This window comes from Canis aureus, chromosome 10, assembly GCF_053574225.1.
Source record: "Canis aureus isolate CA01 chromosome 10, VMU_Caureus_v.1.0, whole genome shotgun sequence".
NCBI lineage: Eukaryota > Metazoa > Chordata > Mammalia > Carnivora > Canidae > Canis > Canis aureus.
Window position 1 is genome coordinate 30,935,830 of NC_135620.1, and position 15,905 is coordinate 30,951,734.

General features: G+C 35.8%; 1 protein-coding gene across 37 annotated transcripts in view; it reads right to left on the reverse strand.

Moving 5' to 3' along the window:
- The window catches only part of PTPRD (protein tyrosine phosphatase receptor type D), a 2,191,141-nt gene that overhangs the window by 311,448 nt on the left and 1,863,788 nt on the right, over positions 1-15,905 (reverse strand). The gene's annotated exons all lie outside the window — the stretch shown is intronic.

The following is a 15,905-nucleotide window of genomic DNA, read 5'->3' on the forward strand; positions in this document are numbered from 1 at the left end:
CATACAAATAGTGTTATGTGAGAAATACTTACGATTCAAAGATAAACAACAAAAGCATCAGACACAATTAATACAAGGGATATCAGATAGTAAAGAAAATGCACCCCAAAAAGATGGGACAAACTGTTGCTACTTGGGGGGGAGGTATAGTCATTATTTTTCCTACATCTTTACATTTTTCTCACATCCTTCAGTTTTTGCAACTATGCTGCAATTAGAATTTTTTAATTTAGAATCATCTTACTTTTTCATTTTCTTATCCCTATTATAAAGTTTCTCTCATACTCTTTTTCAGTTAAATGTTATTGAAAAATAGTTTTAAGCAACTGTAGCTAACATTTATTTAAAAATAATCCTTAGATTTTAAGAAAAAAAAAACAAAGTTCATCACTATTTTCTCATCCCCATTATTTTCTCTGCCTTGTTTTCATGTTTCCCACATGATCCTCCTGCTGGCTTGCTGGTGTGTTCTGACTCTCATCTTGATTTTCCAAGAGTCAGGGAAGCCAGACTCCCATCTCAGCTCCACCATAGTATATGTTTCAGCTTGAGGGGAAAAAATGCCTCACTTTCCTATTAATTTTTTTTATTAATTGATTGATTTGAGAGACCACAAACGTGAGAGAGAAAGGGAGAGCATGGGAGTAGAGAGGAGCAGAAGCAGAGTGAGAGAGAATCTCAAGCAGATTCTGTGCTTACTGCAGAGCCCAACACGGGGCTCCATCTCACAACTCTAAGACCATGACCTGAGCTGAAACCAAGAACTGGAGATAAACTGACTGAGCCAGCCAAGAGCTCCCTAACTTTCCTATTTCTTAACTGTAAAAAAATGAAATGTAAATCAATTTTTTTTAGAGATGCCTTCCACTTTTAATGTTTTCTAGCTTAGTGTATTATCTCCCTGACAAGAGAAAGAAAGAAGAGTGGGAGAGGCATCTTTGTAATGTTAGTGCTGGGAAATTAGTCTCCACCTCAACAAATTCAACTTGGTGATAGCAGAACTGGTGAGAACACAGGTCCCTGTTTGTTCAAGAATACTAGGAAAGAAAGCGGGCTCCCACATCCCTAACTAGATATCACATCCTGCACCATCTTTGGGTGGCAGTACAAATGAGATGATTACCAGAACTGCTGGAAGTACTTAAAATGATCTGAAATGACTAACAGTGAGAAGAATAAAAAACACTGTACACTGATGTCACTCTTCTGGAAACAAACAAACAAAAATGATATTAGAAGTGTTTATGTTTTTCATTCTGCTGTTGCAAACAATGCAAATTGATAATAACCACACACTTGTCAGCATCTAATATGGAAATTATACTCATGCAATTAAAATTCCTAGGGAATTTCCCTAGAAAAATAAAATGTGTTGTATTGCTATACCGCTATAATAACTGTCATTTTTGGAACCTTCCTCTTCAAAGTACAGCTAAAAAAATCATTGACCCTGAATGAAAATGAGTCTTAACAACTTGTTTTCTCCTTTAACTTCCGTTTTGAAATTTCTTGCAAGAATGTGTGAATGAGGTAAAGGGCTATGATATAAAATGACTATGTACTAATCAGAAATTAAGTAAATCTAGAATATAGGATGCTATTCTTATTGCATCAAGTTTTGTTTTGTTTAAGGGATAGTATCCTATTTCTTATTCACAAAAAAAAAATTGGAGATCAATAAATAGGAAATGGCTACTAGAACAAGTGCTTCTTAAATCCTGGTGAGTGGGGACACTAAAGAGTGAAATTACTATTAAACATAGAAATCTGACTTCTAAATGGAAAGTACAGAAGGCAAATCCCCCCATATTCTTAGGGAGGTAATGTGACTATCATTCCAGAGTTCAGCTATGTTTCTCGCTTACCTTCATTTTCTGGTCATACCTGAAGTCTTCATGCTAATATTCACAAATATTCAAATCTGTGAGTGTTATGACCACTAATGCTACCATAAAGATTTTATTTTTGAAGAGAAGGTCAAGTAATGAAATTAACATATTGAACTGTGGAAAATGTATTAAAATAATCAGAATCTGCTTCAGATCTGGGACTATTTTCTTAAATCCCACTAAATACCACTGTAGTGACACAGTATTCTGCAAAAACACTTACTGAAAAGGGTCCTTAAATATATTATTTGAAAGCAAGAAATGAAATTGATCACACCACATTTTTTTAAAAAGGTATATCAAGTACATGTACACAGAGCTTTCTAAAATTTTTTTTTAATATAAAAGACATTAGCCTTCACAGACAATAGAATCATGACTTTCTTATGAGATCTGACGTCAATTTTTCCACATTTTCTCACAAAATCCAAACCACAAAAAGGACATAGAGCATCACTCTATGTATGATACAGTGTAGTTTCTAGATAATGTAGTAAAGTCACTCTCTGTGAGCATGTTTGTTGCATAAATAATCATCTTGGCTGGTCAATCTCTAAGACTGATGCTGTCAATGAGAGGCAGCCAGCCAAAGGAAAGAAATGAGAAAGAGAGAAGACCAAACTTAATAACTCCAACAAATGCTGCTTGAGGCAAGTAAAAGTGTTTATTCTCAGAGGGGTATAAAAATATATAGCTCCACTTCCTCCTCTCTAATATCTCAGCTTACTGAAAGAAACTAAATGAATCTTCTCCCTTCTTTTGTCATGGATATTAGCCAAATTTAAGTCAGGCTCTGAAGATAGGAAGAGAAGAAAATCCACATAAAAGCATAAAACAAAGACTTTTACTAAAAAATCATACAATATGACAGCCTCAGGTCTAAATAATCAAAATTCCTATGTTTATCCCATGAGATGCACTTAGAGATACACCAAATATTACACTTGGTAAAAAAGGAAGGAAAGGAAGGAAGGAAGGAAGGAAGGAAGGAAGGAAGGAAGGAAGGAGAGAAAGAAAGAAAGAAAGAAAGAAAGAAAGAAAGAAAGAAAGAAAGAAAGAAAGAAAGAAAGAAAAAGAAAGGAAAGAAAGAAAGAAAGGAAAGAAAGAAAGAAGAAAGAAAGAAAGAAAGAAAGAAAGAGAAAGAAAGAAAGAAAGAAAGAAAGAAGAAAGAAAGAGTTAAATAGATCAAGAGTTTAAAGATGGAGAGAAAGACATTAAAACTTAACAGTTGGGACGCCTGGGTGGCTCAGCGGTTGAGCGTCTGCCTTCAGCCCAGGGTGTGATCCCGGGGGTCCCAGGATGGAGTCCCACATCACTTCCTGCATGGAGCCTGCTTCTCCCTCTGCCTGTGTCTCTGCCTCTCTCTTTCTCTCTGTCTCTAGTGAATAAATAAATAAAATCTTTAAAAAAAAAAAAAAGAAAACTCTAATCTTTCCTTAAAAAAAAAAAGCAAAACTTTACAGTCACCAGTACTTATATAGTCCCCCTTCCATTATTACTGCTATCACCTAAACCTGCCAGCACTGTGCTTTGCAAATACATTCCTGATCAAGCTGGTTTTGACAAGTGAGGAGTATGACCTTTCATTAAACTAATGCTGGGCACTGCAGAGGTCAAATTACTGTTAAGCCCAGAAAGTCTGTTTTCTAAATGGAAAACAGAAAAGCTAAACATGCATATGAGTCAGAGCAGAGGCAGGGCTGATATTCTAAAACATATCTGCCATGCTCACTTGCTGTTTTCAGAGATTATGCATTCTCAGGATACAGACACCAGCTCTGGGAATCTGGTAGATTATTCTTCCCTACACAGCTCAAGAGGAGTCACAAACTGCATGATTTTTGTTTCTAAGAGGTTAGTTTGTTTCTTTAAATATAACCAATACACAGTACCTTTGCATCTAATAATCATCGTAATATGCCATATCAGGTTTCAAGTTGCTAGGTTTTCTAAAGACAAGGAGATTAGCCCAACAAACAGTTATTAAATGAATTGGATAGATCCTAACAAGACCAGCAAGCTGTCTTTGACCATCCTTAACAAAGTGCTCTATCAAGGACAAAACTCTCCCCTTAGTACACTATATTAGATAGAGCTAGACATTAATGGGGGAGAACCATTGAAATCTTCTAGTAACATCCATGCAAGAAAGGAATTTATGAGAAATCCTTAAAGGTTAAAAAGACAACTCAGATTTGCAGTAACTTGATTGGCCAACTGAGAATCACTTGAAACCAATTCACAGAAAGGGCTACATACTACAAAAGTGAAGGGAAGCAATGAGAGTGCCATTTGTCTAATTTAACTGTAATGAATAAGCCGCTTCTATAGACATCAAGGAATTATGAAGAATGAGGGACAAAACTAACAGCATGTAACTAATTGGCTTTGTTTCTTTCAGCTGATTAACATTTTCTTAAATAGAGAGTTCTGTTTTTAAAGGGATATTTGTCATAATAATGTACTTAAAATCTTGAAAGGGGAAGGTTAATGATGCTATTTAATGATACTAAGGCAGAGGATGAGGGAATGTTCAGTAGGAATATGTAGGTAGTTCTGTCCTTAAGAATCTGCCTCCCAAAAAGGTGTCTGTAAAATTTATGAGACTGTCAGCGGAATTCATCCCTGCTTTTTCTTTCTCTGTAAGTATTAGGAAGGGAAGCTCAGGAACAGGGCCTCTGCGGTGGAGTAAACAATGCAGAGCATAGCAGAAGAAACAGGGGTGCTCTAAGGCTCTAAGGATAAGGGCCAGGTCTGAAAGTAAATGACTCCTGGGGTTTTATAGCCCCTTCCTGCCACAACACACTCCTTCCCACTGCCACAAGCACAAAGAGTGGCTAGAGTTTAGTGGATGATGAATTTTGTTATGATTAATTTGATCTTTACTGGGCAGGAATGGAGGAAGGAAAGTGTATCTGAGATATCAGCAAAACTACAGGGGCACATGAAAAGAAAAAAGAGGAAGGTCCCAAAGTTGACGCATCTCTATAAGGAAGGCAGAAGTGTGGTGCACACACCAGGTTGGACTGGTTTCTATGGCACATGTTCTACATAAACTGGGGCTGTTGGAAATATCTATCCTATCACAATGGATCTGAATAGCTTCATGTCTGATATCTATGGCCAGAATAGACCTTCAATGTCAAAGAGATTTTTTTTGAGTCATCAATGATGCTGTCCTTCAATCTTACTGCCTTAAAATTTGACTTAAGAAGCACTACACTTCAAAATGGGATAAAGAAATAATTAATCTCTACTGAATTCCATGCAGTGGACTATTTGTTCTACATCTCACATGCAACGTTTTCCACAGTACTGCAAGATGACAGCATTCCTCCAATTTTACAGAATCACGGAAATCTTTACAGTACTACAAAGGTTTGGAAGGAAAGAGGGAAAAATGGGAAAAAGGAAGGAAGGCTCACTGAAGTTATGAGTGAGTCATGGACTTCTGATCTAATTGTGAAGCCCCAATATTTTCACTGTGCCAAACAGGAAGACGGAAAGTTACAATGACACTGCATTGACAATATGGGATAATTCAATTTATTGTATACTTCCAAATCCGTTTTAGTTAACTATTAAATATATACTGTTTCCTCAAGTACTTTGTGCTGTATTACAGCAATTATTATTCACTTGTTAAGTGAAAAAGCTCATTCAAAAGGTCTATTGAAATTGTTCTTCTAATTTCCAGGAGCCAATTTAAATCAGGGATAAATGAACTATGATGCCTAGTCAGCAGAAAAAAAAAATTGATGACACAAAATTCATAAACAGGTCACATAAATGCCAAGGTTAGTAGGGTAGAATGCTTTTACACTACTTAATGTATACATTACATTTGTTCGCGGTGGATAAAGATAAATACTCCACCAATGTTCTTGCCATCGATTCCCCTTTTCCTTTCCAGAGCATTCCAATGATATATTTTAGGTGTGTCTACAACACTAACTATATTAAGGCTACAACTTGCAATGCTTTGAAAATGACTCTGAAGCATCCCTCCATTGGGTAGACAGATGTCTACACCTCTGAATAACTATCAATATTCAAGTTGACAAAGGATTGATATACACACTGACAGAAAGGAGAGGAACTGGAAGGGAAGAAGGATAGGAAGAAGAAATTGCATGTAATGGACAGATATCTCTCACTTGAACTTTTTGTCAATGTTGACTCCTCCTTTCTAATCACTTGAAAGATTACCTGGCAGTGTCCAAAGTCATTCTCTTGGCTCCATGGTCTCTCATGGACTTTGGACTCTCATGGTCCAAAGTCACACCATGCCATCTGCCTTCCCAACCCTCCTTCTCTTACTGTTTCCATTTCTATTTACGGCACTTCCAAACACCCAACCCTGCAGCCCTGACATCTTCTTTGTCTTCTTCTCCACATCACTACCACTCACTTTTTAGTCCTACAGATTCTGTTTCTACTACTGCCTCATGCCTCTTTTTTTCATATCCAGCAACAATTACCATGATTCTCCTGTAAAGATGGACATTAGAATCACTTGAGAGCCTTAAACAAACAAGCAAACAAACAAAACCATAGGTACTTAGACTCCATTTCATACGAATTAAAAGAAAATCATTGGGTAGGGATGGGTAATGAATTTCCAGAGGACTCTTATGTCCAGCCAGGTTTGAGAATCATTTAAGGATACCATAGTAACTGAACTTTCCCCTCTGGTGAGGGTTCACTTCAAGTATTTCTTGTTACAATCAATATCACACATTACTGCTGATTCTTTTCTCTCTCCTTGTTACTCTTTGAGTTTTTTAAAAATGCATCTATGATTAAAGCTCTTTTCCACTCAAAAGAAACACACAAATAAATGCATTTTGTAGCTTACCACTGTCAAAACCAGAAATTTTCTTTGGCTTTAAGATCTTTCAAAGCTCCTGCCAACCTGTATTTTCCAAATGTTTCTACCTTTGCCCATCAAGAAACTAAAATTCCCTGCCTCTGTGTCCTAGTATATGCTTTTCCCTTGCACAAAATGCTTTCTCCCACATTTTTTATTTTATAGAAGTCTTCCATTTTCAATCCCATTAAATATCGTGAAGCCTTCTTTGAGCCACCCATCTGAATGAAATCCACTCTTCTTTTCTCTCTTCTTGTATCTCTTATCTCTTTTTATATCTCTCTTATGAGTTTGCACAGTCTATATTTTATTACAGTTATTTTATGCTCATGTATTTCTCTCCCTTCACATTAATTGAACCTTGAGAGAAGCATCTGTGACCTGGTCATCTCTGAAGTCCCATAACTCCTAATTGCTCCCGGCACATAGTAAGAGTTCATTGCATATACACACTTGGTAAAAGGCTCTCCAAGTTTCTACACCCCCTCGTCCTTGGCTATACACCTTTTGAGTATTTCGGATGGATAGTAATATTGTAAACATGATTAATGTGCCTCTATTTGAATTATGTTTACTTACAGTATCAATCAGCTGCAGAATGCAAATTTTATGTAATACACATTGACACCATAAAACAGTGATGTGACATGGTGGGAGCTGACAGAACCATACCGGGTTCAAGTTGGCAAAATGTAGCAGAACCAAATTACACATTCATATGTCCACCTTAGGACTGAATTCAGATGAAGTATAACAATGCAATGAATTTCATCTTTTTTATGAATTCACACCACCTCATTGTTATCACATTGTTATCCATCTCTCTGGCTCTTTTTTTGCGTTTCATATTTAAGTAAAATGATCTTATCTATTATACATAACAATATACTTATTATACATAAATTAGAAAACAAATAAAAGAAATTTTAAACATCCTAATGGTTATCACCTTGATGAATAGCTTTTAAGAATTTTTCTATGCCCATTTAATATTTAATAATTCGTATAAAAAAGAGCTTATACTATATTTTGTAGTCTGCATTTTATTTAAGGTATATATCCTTTGTCAGTAAGTTTTTAAATAGAATATCGTTTTTATATTATAAAGCACATGGACAATATTTTAATTTACTACTAAACAGACTATTTCTAATTTCTCTATATTATAAAAAATGTTTTAATGATTATATCCTTGCACATATGTGAGATCCATATATGTGATTCATTCTTACATGTAAAATTTCAATACATACGATGTATTCCTATATGCAAAACTATTTGATCAAAAATTGTATGTTTTTAAAACTTTTATACATTTTTAAATAACTCGTACATAAATGGGAAAAAATATATTCAGAGTATCCAATTACCTAGACTACTGAAAAAGCTCAAAATTCTCACTTTATCATTGGCCAAATTTTTATCCCTTTGAGCTAAACAGGAGAGAGAAAAGGTGAAGGTCAGAGAGTGACTGGTTTTGAGGAGAAAACCAGAAAATCTACCCCCTTAAAAAAGAATCATCTTCAAATACTTCCCTAACCCTGCCTTTTACATTTCTGCTTAGGACAACAGAGTATAAGGTAAATACTCAGTGGTGAACATTTATAGACCAGTGAAGAAAGAGGAAAAGGATGAAGAAAAAAAATTTACAAAACATAACTACTGAGAATAGTATTTAAACATTATAGAAAAAAATAATTTTCAATTTAAAAATGTCAAGGCACTGAAGTTCATTTTATTCTTTTTAAAAAGTTGTTTTTTAAAAAAAATCTTGTAGAGATGAGATTATATATGAACTCCGTTTAACAGTTAAATAAATTTCTAGTGTGTCCTATGTCAAGATATATTAATACCTGGTCATAAACACTTGTTTGACAGCAGTAAAAGTCGTATGGCCTCACCACTGTAACTTTTTTTTGTAACATATAGCTATGGGATATTATGACCAAAACAAACAATCCCCTACATTCACTGTGTCTGGACCATAAAACCTCTCTGAACTATTGACATGCTTAGTAAGACTGGCCATCTGTTTTGGTGTAAGATGCTCACAGTAACCACTGGTTTAGTGATATAAATTTCAGAAAGGCAGCCAGTGGTCTTGAATCACTCTTAGATACAATCTGTAAAGCCATTCCTACCATTCCCTATGCCAGAGTCATGCATTCTTAACGAAAACATGTTATCAGCAGCACCATCTAGATATTTACTCATTTTCCACTTTAAGCCTCCTGGTTTGCTTACTAGCTACTTATGCATTCAAAATACACAGACCGCATATCCGTTTTCGTTCAATAGAGTGATAAAGGCCTTTATGCTGAAACAGATGAAAAGTCATGCAATCTCCCAGTCTCATTCAGTAAAGATGTAGGCAAATGACACAATATTTATTGGCTTTTTTCATATTTCCTCTAAATGGTAATATACTCACAAGGCTCTTTAAACAGACACTGTTTTTCACAAAAAAAAAAAAAAAGAAAAGAAAGAAGAAGAAGAAGAAAGAAAGAAAGAAACTGCACCGACCCTTTAGCATCTTTTTATAGAATTAGTTTTCAAAGCAGATTCATTTACATCATTCACTGCTAATTTACTCATTAATCATAATTTATCACATCAGATGTGCTGATCATTATTAAAAGTAACCATTTATTCTTCATTCTAACCTGCTGCTTATCATGTACCTGCAAATTGGATCACACAGGAAATGTAATTGGCTTATTTGAAAAGGAACATGAGCATAGATGTAATTGAAGTGGCAAAGAAAGAAAAAATAAAAGATAAAACAATACCACCTTTGGCATTTCCCCCCGATTTTCCCCCAATTTTACATTACCAAAATACAGAACATGGTCGCTATTACTTCCCCTCTAAGAAATTTCCAATATATCAATTACATAAATTATGGTTTATTATTGCTTCAGAGGAACTAGAATGGTATGCTGTGCTGGCTTCATTTTAGACACCAGTAGCAAGTCAAGCCACAAAGAAAAGATCTGCTGATATCACTATCAGTGCTTTGAGCCAATATGAGGTACTATTCATAAGTCCTGCCTTCCAACCAAGTGAGGTGTTACTATAACTGGCAAAAGCCTGGGTCATTTCTTATAAGATAGATCCATCTTCCTGGAATAAAGGGACCGCAAGTTTTCATTTATCATTTTCACACTGGTAAATTTGCAAGGTACTTTGGAAAATAAAAATGACTAAAATATCCCCAAGTAGGTCCAACATGGAAGGGGTATATGTGCCTTCAGTAAGTAGTAAAACAGATGACAAAATGATATTCAAATGTATTTCTTAGAGAAATTTAGAATCATTATCATAGGAAAACCTCATGGAGACAAAAGAGCATCTCCTGACATATACTGTTTTGATATGTTACAAAAATGACCTAAAAGAGAATATTGGAAAAATAAAATGCCAGGGTATTTATTACACATGACATATTAATTATAGAATATAGTTTTAAAATAAGTAGGATAGCATTTCCTAAAGAAAGTCTATAATCAATATTATCTTCTTTTTTTAAAAAAGGTTTTCTTTATTTATTCATGAGAGACAGAGAGAGAGAGAGGCAGAGACACAGGCAGAGGGAGAAGCAGGCTCCCAGCAGGGAGCCCGATGTGAGACTCGATCCCAGGACTCTGGGATCATGTCCTGAGCCAAAGGCAGACACTCAACCACAGTTAGACCAATACTTGCTAGAGATCATAATACACTGAGTTTCTAAGGCTTATGTCATAGCTTCATTCTGTGTAATATCTAGCATACTGAAGGCATTCAATGCCTTTTAAAAAGGCATAATTACTTTGGTCATATGGATATTTTATGTATGAGTCTTTGTCCTTGCAGATATTTTCCACAAAATTTAGATTTTTTTTTTAAATTCACTTCTCTGTAGACACAAAGCCAAAGAGGTATTTGGCAGTGATTTGCAGGATTCCAAATATTCTCATTCAATATTAGGTAACTATTAGAACCAATAACATTTTGTAGGATATTAAAAATACTCATTTTCTGGTATCCTTCCAACTGAACACATGTAGCAAGCAAAAGAATGGTTTTTATTTTACATATTAAATCCATCCTTTCTAAAATAAAATCAAATTCTTTTTTAGAGTCAAGAGAAAGAATCTGCATTCATACGACACAAGTTGAGGAGAGTATTCCATTGAATTTAATCTTGCTAAAGAGTGATTGATCTATGCATTCTCAAAGAGTAGCCCGTTACCCACCCATTCTCAAATTCTACTCAGTGAACTATTTAGGGGTACAAAAGATGGAAAGCATGACAACTGGTTTATGCTAGAGCTGTGAAGTCATGTACAAGCAAGCTATGATAATAATAGGCGATCACCCAGGGACATAGACTGGCTATGTCCACACAGAAAACTCAAGTTGACATTAATTGGATCTTGGCACAAAGAGGACAGGGTACAATTCCTTGGTTTGTAGATGAAAATAAACCTTTAAAGAACTTTAATAAAATGAGCCCTAGATAGAACAGAGTATAATGCTGTAATCTAATTCTTGCTCTTTCTATTTTTTTAGCTCTGTCTCTGTAAAATAACCCTATCAGCATTTCCATGACAGCATGTTAAATCTGAGGAGGAAATGTCTCATTCTTGCCGCCTGTGAGCTGAAACACATACAGATTTATAAAGCCAACAAGAGGAGGGGGAAGGGCCTTTTGGTTTTTTTGGGTCTCGCTTTTTTTTGTTTTTTTTGTTTTTTTTTGTTTTGTTTTGTTTTGTTTTTTTTTCCTGTCATTGAAATCTGTTATGCTCTGGCCAGTGATTTTGTTCCCATTTTCTCTAACAGCATCCTATTTATCTACACAAATACCCATCTCACCCCTCTTGGTAAGAGAATTTTGTTGACATCTGAACCTAGAGACACGAGGTAACACTACTCAAATAGTCTGGAAACGCTTTTTCAGTCAGATTAGTTTTCAAATATCAAGTCCCTAATTTGTATCCCTGGGCAGTGCAGACCCTGGTACCAGCTCATTTCGGTGCAGATTATGCATGCTTTTCTAGAGAAACACATTATCTGAGCCCCAGGAATATGGGAGGGATTCCAAAACAGCATAGACAGTGAGGACCTTTATTTGCCAACTAACTTTTCCCCCATTCTCTAATTTACAACTCAGGGTAGTAAGAAAGAAAACAAAAGATATTCCCACAGAAAAATAATCTTTTTGAAAAACCTGCAAACGAGGTTTTAATTATACTATTTACCAATATAGACTGTGTAAAGAAATAAATTGGGGCATTACTTACTATGGCTTTCTTTCTTTCTTTTTTTTTTTTTCCTAATTTAAGTGTTGCAAGTAACATCACAGCAATCTAAGTTAGTTTTGTGACAAATTATTAGGACACTTATTTTAGAAGGAAAATCAGCCATTAATTACTGCCCTGGCAACATGGCTATTGTTCAGAGCAAAACAGAAGCTGTGGCTGACAGCTGACGGGCCCAACCCCCTGCTATCCTCAGAACACATTTGCAGATACGCAGAGCCTCTTGCCAGACCCAAGCATGCTGTAGCCACCCTTTCATCCAGCAGGGTTACACCATTATCTTTGCTGACTACAATAAAATGACACCATTTTGGGACCTCCTGCAAGGCTGGACATAGCTTTAGATGCGAAAAATACTGTATTAATTATTAACGATTCCAATTACACAATAATACTGGCCTTCTTTGCACCATTCTAAAATATTGCTGTAAAACCTGAGTACATTTTTAGATACATGCCCCACAGTATTTTTGGTAATAATCACAAATTGTTATAAAAAGGAAGAAAATGGTTCCCTTGTATTTGTGTAACAGGAGCATTTGTGAATAAATGCCAGGCCACATATGTGAGAATCTGGATAAACTTAATCTTTCAGAATTAGAAAAAGGGCTTCTAGATTATCCTGGGATAAACCTTGATTAAGTACCAAATGAAAAGATAAAGTGTCTGGGATGCTAAAAGTTGATGCATGCTACTTCTTTCCCTGAATCATCATCTAATTAATCATAGTCACTAATTTAATCAAAGGAAATAGTGCCTTAAAGCTCTTTGCATCACCTTTGTCAAATTTTACTACCTGAAGTCTTTGGAAACCCAGTGAGAGTCAAAGCTCTTTTTTGAGGTAGATCTAAAAAATACCATGAACTAGATCTTTTTTCGGGGCTGGAGTTTCAGAGGGAAAAGACAAAAGAGGAAGCTAAAGGGATGGTCTGCAATTAATAGTTAAATATGCATCAGTTACTACAATTCACTAAATAAATATCCTTTGGGGTTATCAGTGTTTTTCTGAGGCAAAAGAAACAGAGAAAGATAAAACCAGTGTTCAGAATCTACAAAGCAAAGCAGTCGCAACACTTATGCTCGAAACTGAACTAAATGATAAGCATTTGGGAACATGGTCATTATTTTGCAAAGGGTCAATATGAAGGCACCGCCCTGCTGTACCACCGAGCTGAGTTCTAACAGTCACACTGCTCCCACCAGAAGTCCTGGTGTTCCCGGAAGTCTTTCCCACACTGGACATTTGCCTTAAGATCCCCAGTCAGTTCAAGAGCACACCTTGCTCCCTTCTCATGTCAAAGGGTTGAACCTTGCCTGGTAAATCCCAGCACTGTGTGGGCTAGTGCCACTGTAAATTCATGCTTTTAGACTCAACAGGACCCTGCATCATCCATCAATCATCCATCCACCCTGCACCACTCTCCAGAAGCCTGTCTTACGCAGACCTCTCACCTCCAAGAGATTGATGCTCTTGCTCCTACTTCAACAGGGAAAATAATGCCATCTGGCATGAATTCAATGGAGCCACATCCTCTCTGCCGTATAAGAACCTCCCTTCAGTTTATCCTGTTCCACACCAATAGCTTCTCTTGTTTTTTGATTCCCTCTCATCATCTTGAGTATCCATTGCTCCCTGTCTATACACAATCAGCATCTTTCTCTCTCTCTCTCAAACTCCTTCCCCTTTGGACCAGAGTCCCTCACAACTGATATTCTGAGTCAGATTCTTCTTCCATGGAATTGGCCTATGTATTTTAGGATAAACATCCTACAGCAGCATCTCTGGCCTCTTTTACTAGATGCCAGTAATGCCCTCTCGCTCCAGTTGTGAAAGGAAAACAGGGCCAACTGTCCCCTGAGAAGATGTTCTAAGGTTTAGGGACAAAAAACATATCACATCCTAGGCATCCCAACAGCCTCCAGCCAACCAGGATAGTTGGTCACCCTAGCTTAGGCCGTGCCAATTACTTGCTCGATTACTCCCCATTCTGTACCTCTCTGTTCCTTTATAAGTATTACCATTGCTGCACATTTCACACTGCTCCTGTCTCCCCTGTGAGACTGTGAGACAAGAAGAATGACCTGTAGCAGGCATTCCTCTATATTAAAACTCTAAGAATTGTGCTTCCATTAAAGTTTACTGAAGTATCAGGGATTGCGTGAGATTCAACTAACTATACAACTTTCATATAAGGACATATTTTGGCTAAGGCCATAACGTAGTAAAAAATAAATACCAATTATGCACCTAATTTATACTTTTATTAAGGATTTTTTTGTTATGCTCTATGAATATAAGCCAGTGGAAATATATATGTGTGTTTATATATATATACATATATATGCGTATATATGTATGTGTGTGTTTGTGTGTGTGTATATATATATATGTATATATATGTATGTGTGTGTGTATACACACAGAATATATTCCTTTTATCAAACACTGCTGATAAAAATAAATTTAATACATGAACATGGTAATTGTCACCCTATGTAGGCAAATCTATCCCTGGATTTTAACTGTGATGAAGGAAATCTTATTCAAGACCATTAACTTGCCTGGTCTGTACTGACAACTCAAGTTGATCCTAATACGTGATATCATTAGCTCGCTCGTGTGCACTCTCTCTCTTTCTTCCACTATTTTTTTTTCTTTTTGTTCCCTATTTGATTTTCTTCCCCTTGTATGTCTTTCTGGCAAATTTTTGTGGTGTTTGTGTTTTGTTTATTTTTAAGCAAAATGACTTCATATATTAACATACAAGGCAATATGAATTTATGTAAGACTCCTAAACCTAAGTAGGATATGTAATTGGAATTATGTTAATAATTAACAATGATGGTGAAAATAAATAATAGTTTAAAAGAAAGGAAAAATGAGAACACATTTATCACAGTCATAAATCCAGACTAGCTGAGAAAGCACTCAACTCTCTGATTATGCAAAAATACATGGAACATTTTATATATAAAGTAATTTCACACAGGCTGTTTTTCCTAAAGGACCAAAACAATTCACAATCTCCACTCTCTTGCCCTGCCTCTATGGGAAAATGTATTTTATAATTGTGAATAGAATACATACTTTAATGGCAGAAAGGTTAATGTGCCCTTTGCAGCCAGAATTTAGGGTGTAATCGCAAAGCATTCAATAACACAATTTGCTTTTAAGTATACAGTGACCATTCACCTCCCAAATTATAAAAAGTACTTTCCAGAAATAGTGTCCTTTATCTCACTGCTTTATATACTGAACTTCTACACTTAAAATTTTAAGCAACAAAAATATAAATATGAAAGTGCACACATAAAAGCATAAAGGGAACTAAAAAGCTTTGAAAAAGTCATTTGTGAATGAGCAGATATATTTTGGCCACTACCACATGACCCTGGAAATGCCATATACATGAACTTTTTCAGAATTTTTACATTTCTTTTGATCCTCGGAACATGACACTTTTACATTGCATGATACTCTTGCATTTTTTTTTTTATATCTCTTTCACCCATTGCTTTTATATTACCACATCTTTGACAGGACTTCTTTATCTCTTGACTAGGTTTATTAAAATAGACTCCTTACTTCTGGTCTTCCCAAACTCAACAAATCCATTTCACTGAGAGTGCTGTTCGATGAAAATGCAGTTGCAATCAGGCTACATTCCTGCTCAAGAATCTACAATGGTTCACTACTATTGTCTACCTAATACAGGGCAGGATGCTCTGCTGAGAGAATTAATTAAATGTAGTAGATAAGACCCTGTATGTTAGGTCTCTGATTTACCTGACACGACCTCAATTTTTGCTACTCACAAACATGTCAGACTCAAAGACTTTCTGAAA